This window comes from Notechis scutatus, chromosome Z (genome assembly GCF_049901735.1).
Source record: "Notechis scutatus isolate UNSWTSFEM ecotype Mainland chromosome Z, rNotScu1.2, whole genome shotgun sequence".
NCBI lineage: Eukaryota > Metazoa > Chordata > Lepidosauria > Squamata > Elapidae > Notechis > Notechis scutatus.
Window position 1 is genome coordinate 8,886,981 of NC_142025.1, and position 19,252 is coordinate 8,906,232.

Genomic DNA, 19,252 nt, shown 5'->3' on the forward strand with positions numbered 1-19,252 from the left:
CCAAGAAAGAATTCTATTCTATTCTATTTCCATTAGGATGGATCTCTTCAGAGGTGGTATTCAGCCAAATTCTGACCAGTTCTGGAGAACCGGTAGCAGAAATTTTGAGTAGTTCGGAGAACAGGGAAATACCACCTCTGACTGGCCCCGCCCCCATCTATTCCCTGCCTCCTGAGTCACAGCTGATTGGCTGGGTTTTCTATTGTTGCCCTGCACAGGAGAATGGAGCTGGAAAGCAGGTTAGTGGGGTGGGGAGGGAATGGGGATTTTGCAGTATCCTTCCCCTGCCATGCCCACCAAGCCACGCCCACCAAGTCATGCCCACAGAACTGGTAGTAAAAAAAATTGAATCCCACCACTGGATCTCTTGCTGATGAAAGATGTTGAGCTGCAGCCAGCCTATAAGAGAGGTGAGCTCTCTTTTGCTGACAGCTTTCAAACCGAGGTTTAGTGGACATCTGCACTGAGTGAAGACTTGGACTAGATCAGTGTTTCTCAAAGTTGGCAACTTGAAGAGGTGTGGACCATTCCCCAAAACCTGGTCCAGGAAATTCTGGGAGATGAAGTCCACACATCCTCAAGTTGCCAAGTTTGAGCATCCCTGGACTAGTTGAGCCAAAGGTGGACCTCAACTTACAACTGCAATTGAGCCCAATTTTTGTTACTAAGTGAGACAGTTGTTAAGTGTGTCAGAGTATATTCATGAACTGGAGTAGAGCTTGGTAACAAGGTCAGCCAATGAATAGGCATAGCAACTAAATAAACCAATGAGGACAATTTGGAAACTGAAACTAGAAGTAACCTAGGCGTATTAAGCTTTGCAGGTCTGAAGCTATATTGAGCTCTGAATCTGTCTATTGAAAATGAAACTGCTTCTCTCCTCTGTTTGCCTGCTGAACTAAAGTGAAACTGATGTCTGTTTCTGAGCTGCTGAAGTTACTTGCAACATGTTTCTGTCTGAGTTTGCTCCATGCTGGAGAAATCTACAACCGGTATGTAAAATCTACTTATTATGTTTATAAAGATGTTAAATGAAGCATCAGCCATCTGTGTTTATTTTTCCAGCGCTGAATTAACGCTGAAAAACGCTGAATAAAGTGAACTTTGCCTCATTTTTCAACCTTTCTTGTCCCAGTTGTTAAATGAATCAGGGTTGTTAAGCTAGAAATACAGTTGTTCAGTGAATCTGGCTTCCCCGTTGACTTTGCTTGTCGCAAAAGGGGATCACATGACCCTGGGATAATGCAACCATCGTAAATACAAGCCAGTTCCCAAGCATCTGAATTCTGATCACATGACAGTGGGGATTTACAATGGTTGTAAGTGTAAAAAACGGTCAAAAGTCACCTTTTCCATCTTCCACTGTAACTTCAAATGGTCAATAAACAATAAACATTTGTAGCAAGTCAAGAGCTACCTGCATAAAGTTCTTTCCAACTTCTGCATGCTAGTGCTACTTTATATCAGTCACTTTCACAAGACATGATAGATGACAGAGAGAAGGGCCCTTGACTGGCGTTTCTCGCACATTGTGGGAGGAGGAATTGGTGTTGACTTACGGTAAGCAATTTGAGTGCTTCTTATAGAAGGAAAGTGTTGAAATAGACTAATGAGAATAATCTGTTCTTGAATTTGCATTGTTCACATTGGCAGGTGGCCACTCCATGTGGAGAGCTGCTAGACTTGGATTTGTGCAGTCTTTGTGGCCATGAAATATTCCCAAGCATTGGACTGATCCTACTCATTTAGGATGGCTGTTAGCCCTTCTAGAACTTGCAGTTCTGCTACAACCGGTTCAGAGCCCTGCTATTTATTTCATTTATTTATTTTGTCAAGCAATTACAAGATAACAGGTATAAGTATAAACATAGTTATGGATACATGAAATGGATATATATAAGAAAAATAAAAACGAAACAATAGGACAGGGATGGTAGGCACGTTGGTGCGCTTATGCACGCCCACTACAGACCTCTTAGGAAAGGGGTGAGGTCAATAGTAGACAGTCTAAGGTTAAAGTTTTTGGGGTTTGGGGAAGAAACCATAGAGTCAGGTAGAGTATTCCAGACATCAGAATGGCCACAAAATGTTAACAGAACATCTGTTTTCCTGTCAGTCTGTGCTCCCTTCAAATCCCAAGAAAGAAATACTCAGACTCCATGGGTAGAGCAAAGTTATCCTTTTACTGGAAAATAAAGTGAAAGCTACAGATTTAATTCCGAATCTGAGAAATTGGCGGGCAGATCACATATACAAAGGAATGGAAATGCTCCCATCCCCCAACGTCCAAAATACTCTTCCAATTAAAAGTTCTGAATATTATCATGTGGCCATCTCCAGGTGGTGATGAGGCTTCTGTCAGTTGACCTTGACATATTTTGATAAAAGTTCGCAGTTGCGCAAAAGGGGACAGAAGCTAGCCAAGAAATGGAAAGTTAAAGAAAGGAATCCCCCTCCCCTTGCTAACCACAGCAAAGGAATGCAAAACACCTCCAGCTTTCTTCCCCTCCAAGTTCCCCCCTCCCTCCGTTGCTAATGACAGCCGAAAGAAATAGATTGGTATAGCAGCAGAGAAGCAATAGTTAGGATGCAGAATATACATATTATGGAAGATATCTTGAGGCTGACATTCGGACCCCCTAGAAGAAGGGCATTAGTCCCTGTAAGAAAAAATAGCATAAACATATGTTAACATTTGCATACACCTCTATGGTTTATCAGGGTATTTGGCATAAAAGTTCTTGAGCAGTGCAGGAGCCCTAATGTCTTTCTCATTAACCCATTCAGCATAGGACGGAGGAAAATGTTTCCAAGCTACCAGATATTGGATACGACCCCTCAATTTCCTAGAGTCTAGAATTTCTTTAATCTCGAAATGTTGTTCACCCTCAATCAACAATGGTACGGGAGGATCAGTCTGGGTCGGTCTCAAGGTACAGGTATGTTCGGGTTTTAACAAACTGACATGGAAAACCGGATGAATACGACGAAGAGTCTTTGGTAAAGTCAACTGAACAGTCACAGGATTTACAATCCGCTCAATGGGGAAAGGCCCCACATACTTAGGACCCAACTTCTTCGATTTCTGGGTAGTCTGCAAATATTTAGTCGAGAGGAATACTTTGTCGCCCACTTGATAAGACTTCTCCGGGGCTCGCTTTCTATCAGCAAATTTCTTATGAGACCGGTGCGCCTCGTCCAAGGCTTTACGAGCGACCGGCCAATTAAGTTGAAGTTGAGATATCCGATCGTCCATCGATTGGACATTGGGTTTTTCACGAGGAAGTTCAGGTATGGGCACAAAATCTTGCCCCGTTGCCACTTTGAAAGGAGTAAACCCCGTACTGCTGTGGACAGAGTTATTATATGCCACCTCCGCAAAAGGCAGTAGATCCGCCCAGTTGTCTTGCTGATAGTTTATGTAACATCTGAGGTATTGCTCTAGCACCCTGTTAGTCCTCTCACAAGCCCCATTAGTTTGGGGATGGTGGGCGGAGCTTAAGCTCTGGGTGAAGCCTATTAACTTCAAAAATTCCCTCCAAAAGTTCGAGGTAAATTGGACCCCTCGATCAGAAACTACACGCTCAGGAACACCGTGCAACCTGTAGACATGTATAATGAACATTCTGGCCAACGACTTCGCCGAAGGAATCTTGGAGCAAGGGATAAAGTGGGCTTGTTTGGAGAACAAATCAGTCACCACCCAGATGACTGTGTGCCCAGCGCTCTCGGGTAGGTCTACTATAAAGTCCATGGAAATTTGCCTAGCCACAATTGGCCTAGCCACATCTTGCAACAAACCTGGTGGTTTACCAGGAGGCCTTTTTGCTGAAGCGCAAACTGGACAGCTGGCCACATAAGTCTCGATGTCCTTTTTCAACAAAGGCCACCAGAACTGCCGTTTCACCTAATGTAGGGTCTTTACAAACCCAAAATGACCAGCCACCTTGGAATCATGAGTTTGTTGTAACACTTGGCTTCTCAGGGTTTGAGGTACATACAATTTCGCACCTATCCAGGCTAGACCATCTCGGACGGTGCAGTTATTTGCATTTGCCAGGAACCACTCATCCATTTTCAAAGCCTCCTTAAATCGTTCCATCAGGTCAGTGGACAGATCCCTCTCCTGGTTCCTCTTTTGTGCTCTGGTAACTACAGGGGCAGCCAGCTGTGTAGTGGACATGATTGGCCTTATCATTTCTTTACGGACACTGTTATATTGAGGCATTCTAGACAAAGCATCTGCCATAAAATTTTTCCCCCCTGGGATATACTTCAAGGAGAAATTGAATCGCTTGAAGAACTGAGCCCACCTAACTTGCTTAGGGGATAGCTTCCGAGGCGTTTTTAAAGCTTCCAGATTTTTATGATCAGTCCATACCTCAAATGGGTGCTTCGCTCCTTCCAGAAAATGCCTCCAAGCTAGTAAGGCCCAACGGACTGCAAAAGCTTCCTTCTCCCAAACGGCCCATCTCCTTTCAGTGTCAGTCAATTTACGGGAGGTGTAAGCGCACGGTTATAATGTCCCCTTCTCATTTAATTGAAGTAAGACCGCCCCACCGCCACATCGCCGCATCAGCTTGGATCACGAAAGGGGCGCCCATGTCTGGGTGTTTCAGTACTGGTTCTGCAGCAAAAAGTCTTTAAGCTTTTTGAATGCGGCTTGGCACTCCATGGTCCAATTCAACGGTTGGCTGGGCTTTGGTTTCGATTCCCCCTTTGTCTTCAGGAGGTTGGTGATGGGCATGGCTATTTTAGCAAAAGACGGGATGAATTGCCGATAAAAGTTAGTAAATCCAAGGAAACTTTGAAGCTGTTTTCGGGTTCACGGTGGGGCCCAGTCCAATACGGCTCGCACTTTCTCTGGGTCCATCTCAATGCCCTCGGGTGAGATACGATATCCCAAGTAGTCGATTTTTTCTTGATGGAACTCACATTTGGATAATTTAGCGTACAGTTTGGCGGCCCTCAGTTTGTGCAGCACGGAGCGTACCAGTTTCACATGTTCATCTCTAGTCTCGGTGTAGATAAGAATATCACCAAGGTAGACCAGAACCCCCTTGTATAAATGTTCATGGAGCACTTGATTGATCATTTGCATGAAAACAGCAGGTGCCCCCTGTAGGCCGAAAGAGAGAACATTGAACTGGAAACAACCCATCGGGCAGTTGAACGCAGTCTTCCACTCATCTCCCTCTTTAATTCGGATTCGGTAGTACGCCTCCCTCAAGTCCAATTTTGTGAAAATCTTCCCTTTTGCCAGGTGGGCTAACATGTCCTTCATCAGAGGGAGGGGGTACACGTTCTCCACGGACACTGCGTTCAGGTTTCTATAGTCCACCACCAAGCGTTTGGAGCCATCTTTCTTCTCGCGGAACATCACAGGGGCCGCCACTCGAGGTCTGGCGGGTTTGATGAAACCACGTTTCAAGTTCTTGTCGATAAATGCTCTCAGTTCCTCGAGCTCCCCCGGCGTCATCGAATACAGCTTCGGTTTCGGGAGCGTCACCCCCGGTAGAAATTCAATACTACAATCGGTTGACCGATGAGGGGGGAGCTCGTCGGAGGCCTCTTCGCTAAACACCTCTCTTAAGTCCCAGTACTCCCCCTCCACGCGTTCGGCACCTGCGGAAGCTGTCTCGGCCGGAACCTGGAGCTTCGGATGGGATTTCTCCTCCCCTTCCGGGTAGGGTTGCTCCTCCCCTTCCGGATACGTATCCACCCCTCTCTCCAGTTCACATGGGGATTCCACTTCCGAAGCCAGGGCAATCCCAATATTAGAGGCTGTTCCATCCCAGGGGCCACAATAAAACACAGGGTCTCGCGGTGGGATCCCATTGTCATCTCTAGGGGCTCCGTTATAAACGCAAGGGGCAACCTCCCGCCTCAGATCCATCCAGTTGGCAGAAGGATATGGGCGTTCTTAAAGTTCTCAGTCCGATGCCCATACCCTTGACTACCTTCATGTTAATTACGCACCTCGTGCACCCCGAGTCCAATAAGGCCAACATCTCTCCCTCGGTCCCTGAGGTGGGCACCCTTAATTTTATTGGGATGGTCATGGGCCCTTGGTTAGGACTTACCGGGACATCATCTTCCGAGTCGGTCTCGCTCTCGTCGAGGGGGGTTGGAGGTCCCAGCTCCTCTCCCACCGGAGGGGCGACCTCTACAACCTCTCTTATCTTCAGCCCGGTTTCACGAGGCTTGGTTGGGGGGTTTTCGGGCTTCCTCCCTGGGCCTCGTGCTCTCTTTGGATCCGGCTTGGCCCAGCAATCCGCCATCCGGTGGCCCTCCTTCCCACAACAAAAACAGGCCGTGGACGTGACTCTTGCCATCACCCCTCCCTTTCGGGGGTTGGGGGTCTCTCAGAAACATGGGGGAGCGGTTTACTCCAGACGGGGCCCCCTCTGCGTCTGCTTCGGGTTAGATCTATGTCCACCTCTTCCACCAGCAAGTACCACAACTGCAAATCATGTGGATCCCTTCTGGAGATGCACGTGTGGTATATATCTTCATTTAAGCCATCTTTGTAGGCTTCTACCAGGGCCCCCTGGGACCAGCCTCGGATGTGGTATGCCAGCTGCCTGAATTCTTGGGTGTAGTCAGCAACCGATCTCCCCCCTTGGATTAGAGTCTTCATTCTGATCCTGGCCCTTCTCTCTGCCAGAGGGTCCTCAAACCTCCTCCTCAGAGCAGTCATGAAAACATCAAGGCTCCGCAGTTGGGGGGAGTTTTCATTGTACAAAGTCACCACCCAGTCTGCTGCCATCCCTTCCAGGGTTCTGGTAACACATCTCACTTTGGCTGCTTCAGAGGTGAACTCCCTTTCAAATTCTGCCATATAGCTCCCAACTTGTACCAGGAAAAACCCCAAATCCCTGGGATTTCCTCCAAACTTCACATCTAATGGAGGCAGGTGGCGTCTTCCAGGAACCACACCTATTGCTGGGGCTCCCCGGGCGGCGGCGGGCGGCTGCGCTGGCGTAGGCTGGGCTAGGGGGGTGGGAGTAGCTCGACTTCTCCGGGCTGAACTCGCTCCCCCTTCCCCCTCATACCTTGGAGCCCTGCCGGGCTTCTCAGAAACGTCCATAAGGAATTCCCCGGCTTGATCCAGCCTGCATTCCATCTCCTCCCTCTCTTGCCACAGCCGTTCCCTCGCACCTCTTTGACTTACAGTGATCCCAGGAGGAGGGGGGTCTTCAGGGTCCCTCCAACCAACCCCCAACGACCATCTGGGCATCTCAGCTGGGGTTTCTTCCAGAGTCAGGTCGGCCAGCAAGTCAGCAGCCAGCATCTCTGGTAGCAGCATCGACTGCCCCCCCGCAGCTCCCTGGTCATCTTCATCGCTGGCTGGAGACGACATGGGATGAAACCCCTTCGGAAGAAAAGTTGATATTTTCTCCGGGTGGGTTGATGAAGAGACTCGGAATAATGTCAGTCTGTGCTCCCTTCAAATCCCAAGAAAGAAATACTCAGACTCCATGGGTAGAGCAAAGTTATCCTTTTACTGGAAAATAAAGTGAAAGCTACAGATTTAATTCCGAATCTGAGAAATTGGTGGGCAGATCACATATACAAAGGAATGGAAATGCTCCCACCCCCCAACGTCCAAAATACTCTTCCAATTAAAAGTTCTGAATATGATCATGTGGCCATCTCCAGGTGGTGATGAGGCATCTGTCAGTTGACCTTGACATATTTTGATAAAAGTTCGCAGCTGCGCAAAAGGGGACAGAAGCTAGCCAAGAAATGGAAAGTTAAAGAAAGGAATCCCCCTCCCCTTGCTAACCACAGCAAAGGAATGCAAAACACCTCCAGCTTTCTTCCCCTCCAAGTTCCCCCCTCCCTCCGTTGCTAATGACCGCCGAAAGAAATAGATTGGCATAGCAGCAGAGAAGCAATAGTTAGGATGCAGAATATACATATTATGGAAGATATCTTGAGGCTGACATTTCCTCTACATCCTTTTGCCATTCCTCTTTCGAGGATGATAAAAAAAACATTGGCTGTGATGCTGGTATATCCATAGCACACACTCCGGAAGAAAAATGACATTTTCATCTTCCATGATTTTGAGGAAGAAGAGGAGCAAAAGGATGACGATCAAGAGGGAGATTATGCTTGTGAAGGAAGAACAAGATTTAACAAGAGAGTTTGAACACAAGGATTTGAGTCTGATGTGACTCTCAAGAGGTACACCCCCAGAGGCCACTTAATTCAAGCATTGCTGTTGTCGGTCCTTCAAGGTAGACTAAGACTAAGAAAGCAGCATCATATAAATCAGAATTGCTTTTACTGTAAATTTTACAAGGGTGCTTTCCGCCTCTCTTTATCTATGTGTGAAATAAGGAGCAACTTATCTGAGTTGTTTTTTTCCACATTACTTCCTTGATCTGGGCTCAGACCTCTCTTATCTAGCCTTGATAGTGGTTCTTTTTCCTGTCCTTCGGCCATTCTCTGCCCTCTACTTCTGTCTGGAATAGAAAAAGATATAAAGAATCAATTTGCTCTAGTGGTTAAGGGAGCAGTCCAGGAACCAGGAGATGGGTAGTTCTAGGCATAAAAGCTAGCTGGGGTGAACTTGGACCAATCACCAGGCAAAAGAGAGTTCTAGTCCTTCCTTAGGCATGAAAGCCAGTTGAGTAACTGTGGGCCAGTCACTCTTTCTCAGCCCAACCCACATCACAAAATTGTTGTTGTGGGGAAAATACAGGAAAGAAGGAACATTACGCATATTTGCTGCTTTGAGTTATTTATGAAAATACACTGCTCAAAAAATAAAATAAAGGGAGCACAGAAATAAGACATCCTAGATCTGAATGAATGAAATATTCTTATGAAATACTTCATTCATTACATAGTTGAATGTGCTGACAACAAAATCACACAAAACTTATCAATGGAAATCAAATTTAGCAACCCATGGAGGTCTGGATTTAGAGTTACGCTCAAAATTAAAGTGGAAAGAAACACTACAGGCTGATCCAACTTTGATGTAATGTCCTTAAAACAAATCAAAATGAGGCCCAGTAGTGTGTGTGGCCTCCTGTATGACCTCCCTACAACACCTGGGCATGCTCCTGATGTGGAGGCGGATAGTCTCCTGAGGGATCTCCTCCCACACCTGGACTAAAGCATCCCCCAACTCCTGGACAGTCTGTGGTGCAATGTGGGGTTGCTGGATGGAGCGAGACATGATGTCCCAGATGTGCTCAATTGGATTCTGGTCTGGGGAACGGGCGGGCCAGTCCATAGCATCAATGCCTTCGTCTTGCAGGAACTGCTGACACACTCCAGCCACATGAGGTCTAGCATTGTCTTGCATTAGGAGGAACCCACGGCCAACCGCACCAGCATATGGTCTCACAAGGGGTCTGAGGATCTCATCTCGGTACCTAATGGCAGTCAGGCTACCTCTGGCGAGCACATGGAGGGCTGTGCGGCCCCCTAAAGAAATGCCACCCACACCATTACTGACCCACTGCCAAACCGATCATGCTGGAGGATGTTGCAGGCAGCAGAACGTTCTCCATGGCACCCTGTCACGTCTGTCACATGTGCTCAGTGTGAACCTGCTTTCATCTGTGAAGAGCACAGGGCGCCAGTGGTGAATTTGCCAATCTTGGTGTTCTCTGGCAAATGTCAAACGTCTTGCACAGTGTTGGGCTGTAAGCACAACCCCCACCTGTGGACGTCGGGCCCTCATACCACCCTCATGGAGTCTGTTTCTGACCATTTGAGCAGCCACATGCACATTTGTGGCCCACAGAGGTCATTTTGCAGGGCTCTGGCAGTGCTCCTCCTGTCCTTCCTTGCACAAAGGCGGAGGTAGCAGTCCTGATGCTGGGTTGTTGCCCTCCTATGCCCTCCTCCACATCTCCTGATGTACTGGCCTGTCTCCTGGTAGCACCTCCATGCTCTGGACACTACGCTGACAGACACAGCAAACCTTGCCACAGCTCGCATTGATGTGCCATCCTGGATGAGCTGCACTACCTGAGCCACGTGTGTAGGTTGTAGACTCCGTCTCATGCTACCACTAGAGTGAAAGCACCGCCAGCATTCAAAAGTGACCAAACCATCAGCCAGAAAGCATAGGAACTGAGAAGTGGTCTGTGGTCACCACCTGCAGAACCACTCCTTTATTGGGGATGTAGGCAGGGATCTACCTGCCTATGCTTTCCACCTGTTGTCTATTCCATTTGCACAACAGCATGTGAAATTAATTGTCAATCAATGTTGCTACCTAAGTGGACAGTTTGATTTCACAGAAGTGTGATTGTCTTGGAGTTACATTGTGTTGTTTAAGTGTTCCCTTTATTTTTTTGAGCAGTGTAATAAAGGCTGGATATAAACAAACAAAAGTAAAAAAGTTTCAGTTTGGCAACTGTCTTATGACCACTGGCCTCTCAAGAGTAAAGCCCTTTGATCAGGGATGGGATTCTACAGGTTCGCATCTATTCGCTAGAATCGGTTGTTAGCATTCTATACAGTTTGGAGAACTGGTTGTTAGAAGAAATTACTGGCCTAATCCTGTAAGGAAGGCAGGAAGGAAACATTCTGGTGTTGCTTACAGAAACTGTCTCTCCGTTAACCCTTATTACATTCTTGGCAGGACTAGACTTCCTGTCTCAGGAACTTCTCTGGAGTTTTTCCCCCTCCTTTGCTGGTACTTTGTTTGTGTGGGAGTGACCATTCAAAGTTACAATGGCACTGAAAAAAGTGACTTATGACCATTTTTCACACTTACGACTATTGCAGCCATCCCCAGAGTCACGAGAGGCCAGGCAAGGAGATGCCTCGATGTGAGTCATGTTGAGTTGGCCATGTCCAGCCAATCACATTACCATCATGCCACACCCCACCAACTAAGCCACGCCCACAGAACCGGTTGTTAAAAAAATTGAATCCCACCCCTGCCTTTGATGGAGCCCTGCAGGAGAATAGGACAAAGCCTTGGGGCAGAGTTAAGAGAGTAATCAGTCTGGAGTCCTTATGTTGACACAAGCAACCCAAGTCAGCCTCTCCCTTGAATTCTGTTAACTCCTCTCTACTACCAATTTGGTATTGTTGACTAGATTCTTGCATAAAGGTTTGAGGAATACATCTTCGGAACTGGAACTTAATGTGTGGTCCTGATTCTTTGTGCCAGGCTGGTCCTTGCTTTATTTGACTCTGCTTTTAGTTTGACACCCCCAGTATCTGGAAATAACTGTCCTGTAGCTTCCTCCAGTGCAAAGTCATACAGATGCCTGAAGAAAACATTAGCATCCTAGCAAATCAGTGAGGTTACACTTAGAAAGTGGGTTTTCTCCTGTTCCTACATTCCCATTTTAGGTACCTCAAAACATATATCAAGGCCAGGTTGTGCAATACTCACAAGAGTCCTCTATAAACTGAGGCTGGATTTCCCTCTAAGGTGTCACTCTTTCTGAAGCAGCCAAGTAACAACTGTCTGCTTCATACCTTTAATTTCCAGCTCCTACCAAGGTATCCTTGAAAAGCGATTTTTAAAATTCTACTACTTCAGAATGAAATGTTTCCAGGGTGACAGCTTGTATTCCTCATTAGCAAGAATTCAAAGTGTTGGAAATGCTCTTTCTTTAGTTTTTCTTCCTCAAGTGGGGGAAAATGTGCCCCCTTGAGATGAACAATCTGCTGCTTGAGTAGTGTATAGATATTAGAAAGGTAAGGTTTCCACCCCCACCCACCCCGTTCTGTTTAATCATTTCTGATTCTCAGACTTTGCCTGGATAATCCCTTCTGTTTTATTGATAAGGGTTTTCAGAAGTAGTTCACCACTGTCTTCTTCATAGGGCTGAGAGAGTGACCGGTCCAAGGTCACCCAGCTAGTTTCGTGCCCAAGGCACCACTAGAATCCGGCCCGTGGTGAGTTAAGTGTTGCTGTGTCCTCCCTCTCGCAGTGCCTGGAGGCTGTTAGGGGCTGGGTGGGGAGCAACGAGTTGAAACGAAACCCTTGCAAGACCGAGTGGCTCTGGGTCTGGGGTCCGTTGGTTCAGGGAGAATTACCACCTTTAGTCTTGGATGGGGTGGCACTTCCCCAAACAGACCCTGTGCGTAACCTAGGGGTTTTCCTGAACTCACGACTCCTGTTTGAAGAGCAGGTGGCAGTCGTGGCCAGGCGCAACTGCGGGTTGTGCACCAGTTATGCCCTTTCCTGGATCAGCGGTCCCTACTCACAGTCACTCATGCCCTGGTCACTTCCTGTCTTGATTATTGCAATGCGCTCTACATGGGGCTGCCCTTGAAGAGCAACCGGAAGCTCCAGTTGGTGCAAAATGCAGATCCCGATGTGCACATGTATCACCTCTCCTGCAGGAGCTGCACTGGCTGCCAATTCGCTTCCAGGTGCAATTCAAGGTGCTGGTTGTCACCTTTAAAGCCCTTCATGGCTTGGGTTTGGGTTATCTGAGGAAACATCTCTTGCCAGTGACATCTACCCGACCCATTAGAGCAAGGAGGCAAGGAATGTTCTGGGTCCCACCCCTGAGGAAGATACACCTGGTGGGACCTAGAAGAAGGGCCTTCTCTGTGGTGGCTCCGTCTCTCTGGAACATCATTCCTCCAGAGATTAGAATGGCCCCCTTGTTAATACTCTTCTGAAAGGTTTTTCCAGCGGGCCTGGGGAACCCAGAGAGGGATGGCTAGTGTGACCCGCTGTCATCGGGGTGGGGGGTGGGAGTTGGTTTTTGTTTTGTTTTGTTTTTTGTTTTCCCAAATTTTGTTCTATTGTACTTTACTAATTCATTTGATTCTTTTTGTTAGTTCTTATTGTTTTTGTTTTTATTTTTTGTTTTAAATATTTTACATTGTGTAAGCCACCTCAAGTCGCCATGATGGGTGAATAGGCGGCAATATAAATCAAATAAATAAATAGAATTCACAGTCTCCTGGTTTTTAGCCTGATGCCTTCACCACTACAAACAAACTGACTCTAAAAAGTTATGTAGCTCTAAAGTTTTCAGACTTAAAGTTGTATTTTAGGGCATAAATAATAATTCTCTACAGCCTATGTTTTTACCCTAGCTATAAAAATGGACCTTCTGAGGTCATACAAGATGGGACTCAGGTTTATCCTAAGCCATCCGTTCCCAGGCAATAACAATATTTATGTTCCTTCTTCACTTTTATTTTTCTTTCTATGGAGCTTTTCCATTTACTCAGATTTTACTGGCCTTCTAAATTAGCATTTGTCAAAATGGTACCTCCCAATTTTAAGAATTCCTAGCCAGACTTCCCACCATTCAGCATCATTGGATGATTCCCGATGGCTTCTATTCTACCATTGGCTTTGATTTTTTCTGAGACAATCAGATTTGGGAACAATGCAGGAAGTTCTCCACTTATAACCATTCATTTAGTGACCGTTCAAAATTACAGTAGCACAGAAAAAAAAAGACCTTTGACTGTTTTTCTTTTTTTTAATTTTTTTAATTTTTATTTATACAAACATTCCATCTTTCATTTGAACACTGTGTCATCCAGGTATAGATATCTTGTGCAATAACCTTTATAGTTTATAGAATAGAATAGAATAGAATAGAATACTTTATTGGCCAAGGTGATTGGACACACAAGGAATTTGTCTTGGTGTAAATACTCTCAGTATACATAAAGAAAAGGTACATTTGTTAAGAATCAAGAATCATAATGTACAACATTTAATGATAGTCATAGGGTACAATCAACAATCAAATAATACTAGAAAACAGTCAATATAAATCGTACGGATACAAGCAACAAAGTTATGGTCCTACAATCACAAGTGGGAGGGGATGGGTGATAAGGAGTGATGAGAAGATTAACAGTAATAGTAGTGCACACTTTGTAAATAGTTGAACAGTGTTGAGGGAATTATTTGTTTAGCAGAGTGATGGCTTTTGGGAAAAAACTGTTCTTGTGTCTAGTTGTTCTGGTGTGCAGTGCTCTATAGCGTCGTTTTGAGGGAAGGAGTTGAAACAGTTTATGTCTGGGATGTGAGGGGTCTGTAAATATTTTCACAGCCCTCTTTTTGACTCGTGCAATATACAGGTACTCGATTGAAGGCAGGTTGGTAGTAATTGTTTTTTACATGTTCATTGCTTAGCTTTAGTACTCTATTCTTACTTAATATTAATCTACATCATATATCTAATACTTATAACATTCCCCATCTTAACATTTTTAATTCTTACCACGTTTACTATTTTGAGCTAGTCTTCTTTAATTTCTAACTTCCATATTTGATTTCCAACCATTTATAAAATAAATCCCATATCATATAATATTCAATTTGTTCCTTCTCCTGGATTGCTAGTGTTAACCTACTCATTTTTGCAGTCTAATATTATTCTAATCACATTCTCTTCAGTCGGAATCTCTACATTTTTCTAAATTTGTGCAAATACAATTTTAGCTGCAGTTAGTATAATTTTTCTAATGCTTCTAGTCTCTTTAAGTGGCTTTCTGTCAGAGATCAACTCTCCACTCCATAGAGGAGGATAGAACAGAAGTTGCATCCAACAAGCCTGATTTTCAATTTACAGGCGACCGTTACGTATAAGTTGGGTTGACAAAATCAGAAATGAGGAAGCGATAAGCCGCCTGGGAAAGCCAAGGGAAATCATCAAAACCATTAAAAAGCAAAAGTTAGAATAATTTGGACATGGGATGCAACACCCAGAAAAATACAGCCTACTTCACTTAATCTCCCAAGGAAAGATAGAAGACAAATGAGGTCCTGGCAGAAGAATATCATGGCTTCAAAATCTAAGGGACCAGTTTGGACAAAACTCAACAGCACTTTTTCGTGTGGCTGTTGATAAAAATAGAATTGCCAACATGATCGCGAACATCTGATGATGGATATGTCACAAGAAGAAGATGTATTTATGACGGTTGCATTGTTCCAGGGTTGTATGATCACCTTTTGTGACCTTCTGACAAGCAAAGTCAATGGGGAAGCCAGATTCACAGCAGATCCTGGGCTGAGGCAGGGATTGGACTGGGTGACCTCTGAAGTTCTTAATTTTTCCATCTTTAAAATTTTCTCCAGGTTTGTAACCAGGTACCAACAGCAATGGAGCCAATTAAAATTGTGGTTGCTAATCCTTATAATTCTAAATAGAATGACTGATTATATGCCAACAAGTCATGTTGATTCTAAGTATATTTCATCATAGGTTTTTCTCAAGGATGGCTGTCCTTAGTGTGGTCCTTCAAAACTTCCAACAGTCTTAAATGGCTTAGGGTCCTCTGTGACAAACCTGTTGACGATTAAGAACTACAGAAAAGGTCCATGTCACGCTGCTCTTGAAGTCAAACCATCTACTTTTGAGACACGGGAGGTCTTCTCCTGCATCAGTCCCAGGCTGTGGGGGTTGTATTTCCCACTGAGTTGTATTTAGCTCCTATTCCAGATTTCTTCTATGTGTTTAATATCGTGGTAGTGATAGAGCTGTTTGTAATTGCTTGTTTGAAAGATAAGGATCTAGTTTTGGAGGGCCACTGCTGAGATGCTTGTGTAAAACAATAGAATCTGGCCTTTTTGGGTGTGGGAATAAAGATATTATTTGAGACCAGGAAAAGGGGTAATTGGAATCCAACTGTTTAAGAAGCACTATCCTACTTTCTAACTATAAAGACGCATTCTTTCTTAACAGTGGTTTAGCTGATTATTTATTTCAGCACTGCTTTTAATGCCTATCTTTAAACATTTTATATTCTGTATTTTAATTATTGTTAGTTGAGTAGAATGGTGGGATAGAAAACAAACCAATGAAAAATAAAAGAAAATATTCATGTTTTCCACATCAAGAATGGTTTAATAAACTTCCATTGTTTATCTTCTTGACTTTTCCCCCAAAAGCTAAAAAAGTATTTCCTTACTGTGGGACATACAAAAGCTCCACCCACATATTTCACCTGCATTTTCCATATCATTCCCTGCTCCAAAATTCAGTTTTTTTGGAAGAGGTAAAAATACCTAATAAGCTATTTTTTTTCCCTCCTTGTGAATCAGCTTGATATTTATGCCATGAAAATTATCTTCTAATCAGTCAGAGCTAATCTCCTACTCTGCAACCATATCATTTTAATTGCTCCCTTCCCCAAAGCATGACCCACCCATATTGGCTGCCAAACTGAACTATAACCCATTACCAACTAATATATCCACCCAAAAAAAGATTCCTGGGGGAATCTATGTAGAAAAATATTTTCTCTAGGTTCCTATTTTGAGGGGGGCGAGGGAATATGCTTTTTCTCCTATCACTGAAGTCAAGCAGGTTAACACACAATGGGAACGGTCCTATCAGCCGGATGTTCTCCAATAATTCACTTGGTCTAATGCAGAAGGAAGAAGAAGCCATGATGAAAACACTGCAGAGAGATAAACACTTATTTCTCTTTTGGCAAGAAATTCTCACTGCAGCAGAGGAGAGATGGAGATTGTGCCAAGGATGGAAAGCACTGGTGAGCAGAAAATTGGGTTTATGAACAGATCCCACCAGTTAAATACAGCCCAGGACTGTGGTTTATCTCAATGCTTTAGATGTTTGAAGTGATAGGAGAGAATAAATCCTTTGTGTTTTGATCTAGTACCTCCCCCCGTTTTACAAAGACATTCTAATCTTTTAAGCACCAGGTCCAACATTCTGATTGGCCTGGGTATTTTAAACTGTTTTATTCATTTGATAGATGCGAGTTACTTATGTGTTATATTTGCTACTTTATTTTCCTTTATGCTGTTTTCTCTATTTCATTGTGCACTTCACAGTATATTGCGTTTTTTCATCATCTTGTTTTTATAAGATGAAAGGCAAATGAAGGAGTAGGTAAATGAATAAAGAAAGCAGTGGAGGCAGAAGGTGGAAACAACTACGCAATAAATCAGCAGGGAAGCAATTTAGGCTGTTGGGAGTTGCATCAATGTGGATTTAAATAAATAAATAAATAAAAAACCATTAGTTATCCTAAGTTTCTCATTCTGACAGACAGCTTCCCTAACTCATATTTTTCTTGAATTTTTGTGTTCTTAGAATTATTTTGCAATAACAGAGGAAAGAAAGAAGAACTCAGAACTGTTGCCAAGAACATGCCAAGAGATGGACATGTCCATGATGTTACCATGGGTCAATCTTGAAGACTTCAGAAAGAAGAGGAAGAGGAGAGGAGAGGAGAGGAAAAGAAAGGAAAAAGGGAACTGAGTAACAGAATAAAAGAGTTTAAGGGAGCCTTGGAGGTCTTCTAGTCTAACCTCCTGCTGAGGCAGGAAATCCTATACTGGGGTGTTGCACTCCTGGCCCACGGGCCAAGATGTATCACATATTCGCCGCGCCCACTCCGTTTAGCAAAGGGGGGTGGTGGAAGTTGCGATATCACATGACAATAAGGTGACACTGTGAGTTTGACACCCCACCCTATAACGTTTTAGACAAATTGTTCAATCTCTCCTTCAAAAATCTCCAGTGATGGAGCACCCACAATTTCTGGAGGCAAATTGTTCCATTGATTAATTATTCAAACTGTCAGGAAATTCTCTCCTTACTTCCAGATTGCCTCTTTCCTTGATTAGTTTCCATGCATCGGTTCTTGTCCTGCCTTCAGGTGCTTTGGAGAATAAGTTGACCCACTTCTTACACCCAATATTTCTGGGTGAAAGGCAAGCACAAAGCAATGTCAGTTTTCTGGTGCTGCCTATGAGTGCATTGATGACTACAAAATGTGGGCTAAAAATCTTTGGACAATCACTAGAAATCAGGAAAAGATACCACTGCTGCAAACTAAGCCTGGCTCTTTTTCCGTAGTGCTGCTGGCTGTTAACCAAACTGGCTCGTTTGCACAGCTTTCGAGTTCTATGGTTTGATTGCTTAAAAAAAAAGGTGCCTTTTGAAATAGTTTGGGGTTTTCAGAATGACTCAGAAGGATCCAAGATTTCTTTTGCAAAGTGGATGATAGCAAAAGGGGTAAAAAGCATTTTTCCTTTGCTGTGATTACACACCCCTCCGCTTTCACTTCCTAGCTATACTTGACTCTTATTTGCATTGTTCTGCACAGAACACGAAGTGCTCTTGATGATGTTTAATGCCCAATATAGGTTGACGATGATTCACTTAACAACTGTGTTACTAACTTAACAGCTGCAGCGATTTACTTAACAACTGTGGCAAGAAAGATTGTAAAATGGGACAAAGTTCACTTAGCAACAGAAATTTTGGACTCAGTTATGATCATAAGTCGAATATGCAGTCTATTCCAAATCAGTGCCCAATCTTCCAGTCAGAATTGACTAAAATTAATCTCATCTCACTTCTACCTCAAAAATAAATTTCCTCATCTGATGCCATGAATGAACCTTCTCACTCATTCCCTCATGTAGCACCATGTTTATAAGACATTAGTGAGCTTTAATAGCCTTTCTCCATGTTGGAAAAGATAACAGAGGGAAAGTATCTCAAGATCTGATTTCCGGGCTTCCGGTTTGAGTCTCTTCGGCGACAGACCGAAATCCGTGATCGTGCATGGTTTCGATCCATGCTTGCCGCCGGAGCGCCCCGAGCTGGGTAGTTTCGGGGCTAAGCCACCCCGTAGAGGTGGTGAAGAGGGGGGAGGCTGCCAGCAGGGTTGAGGAGAGCCACATCTCTCCTCCCCAGCTGGCCATTACTCCCTTTCCCGAAGGCAGTTGCAGCGGTGGTCAGAAATAGCTACCTCAAAGAAGAACTCAACCGGAAAAGAATGTGCAGGAGGAAGATAAGAAGAGAAAGTTTTGGTTGACCGGGTTAAACTGAAAAAGCAACAACGTAAGGAATTTAAAGTAAATAACACTGTTCCCAAAGATTTTGAAGCAGCAAAGGAGAGAGAGAAGGGAAAGGATTTGGTTTTTTTTTCTTCCCTTCCTTATACAGACAGCTAAGAGACTTAAGCAAGAAATTGAAAAAAAAATCCACTTTGACATTAATAGGCATTTAAGTTGAAAATAAAATGTCAAAGGGGTAATAAAGATTTCTGGATACTTTTTAAAAAAAAATTTAAAAGCAGGAAAGGAGAAAAAAAAGAATAAAAGGGCAGGATTTGGAAAAATGGAGGAGACTGCCTGGAATTAAGGAATGGAACTGTAACTAAAAGGAATTTACAGTGAAACTTTAACAAGATTCCTAAAAGATACATTCTAACTGAAACTTGGCAACAAAATAATAGAACCCCAGGAAGAGAAAGTGGAAAAAAGAAGCATTTAAATGACTAAAATCAATCG

At 44.1% G+C, this 19,252-nt stretch overlaps 1 long non-coding RNA gene across 1 annotated transcript; it reads right to left on the reverse strand.

The window, feature by feature from the left end:
* Positions 1-2,164: 2,164 nt before the first annotated feature.
* On the reverse strand, positions 2,165-6,326 carry LOC148128763 (uncharacterized). Its single transcript, XR_015745575.1, has 2 exons — positions 6,084-6,326; positions 2,165-2,660 (listed from the first exon to the last, which is right to left on the reverse strand). It is a non-coding gene; the product is annotated as an uncharacterized LOC148128763 (long non-coding RNA).
* Between the last annotated feature and the right edge of the window lie 12,926 nt (positions 6,327-19,252).